Source organism: Poecilia formosa, unplaced genomic scaffold (assembly GCF_000485575.1).
Source record: "Poecilia formosa unplaced genomic scaffold, Poecilia_formosa-5.1.2 Scaffold124, whole genome shotgun sequence".
NCBI classification, from domain to species: domain Eukaryota; kingdom Metazoa; phylum Chordata; class Actinopteri; order Cyprinodontiformes; family Poeciliidae; genus Poecilia; species Poecilia formosa.
The window spans coordinates 191,644-192,735 of NW_006800063.1; positions in this window are offsets into that span (position 1 = coordinate 191,644).

Consider the following 1,092-nt stretch of genomic DNA (forward strand, 5'->3'; position numbering starts at 1 on the left):
AGAAAAAGGAATTTTACCTCATTCTGTTCTGTTGATTTTATGTGTTATTTTTGGTTTAAGGCAGGACTCAATCTTTTGGGGTGCTGAGTGCAGAAGAGCAAAACTGGGTTTGTGAAGATAACCTTTCTCTGAACCAAATTACTGAATTTAAGTTTGTTCCTGAGAATCTATGTAAGGAGAGATAGAGGGAGAGACTCCAGATTTCACAGCTATCTGTGAAATACTTTTCTTATGTTTTTCTTTGCCCAGAAGACCTTAGAACCGCAGGAGGCCAGGACAAGCTCTCCGCTCTTTTTGTTAAACAAAAGTGCAAATGGCCTTTGATCTTCACCTTAAATTAGGGGGAGTTCTAAGTTTTTCTGAGTGTCCAATATAGCTTCCAGTTGGTCAAGCAGAGGTACGCCTTGTTTGAATATATTAAAGAGGAAAAACACGCCTACATTATAAAAGTTCGTGCCCAGGAGTAATAATTCAGATAGCTGCCGCTTTTTGCCTTTTTGCACCAGCTCTCTCCAAAGACGCGTCTTTGCCTTTCTTTTTCTATCTTTTTTTTGTCTCAGGTAATGAATGTATGTCTCTGTTGTTCTGCAGTTTTGTTGTTAATTCATACGTTGTTTCCTGTTGGATTAAACTCTGTAATTCTGTGACGTCAACACGCATTGTTGTTTTCCTTGTGGCTACACGATCCCAGGGAGGACCTGGGATCTAGAGGAAGAGAGAGAGAGCCAAACTTTTTCCAAAGTTAACTAATTTAGATATTCTTCCTTAACAATACTTGTCATTGACACATTTTATCACACACAATAATATATTTGGTAATCTAAGAAATGACTAAAGACAGAGTTTCTAACTTTTGATGTGATTATTTAATTGTTTTGGGGCATTTCTGAATAAAGAGCACAATGTTTTTATTTGATAGAAATTGTTCTGATAATTTTTATATTAACATTGATGAACAGACACTTTTACAGTGTTTTATTAAAGAACATATTTACATGATTCCATAATTTAATGTACATTTAACATTTCAAGACAAGAAACAAATAATTTTCTTCTATTTATTTTTCATACATTACTGAGAAATTACTTTTT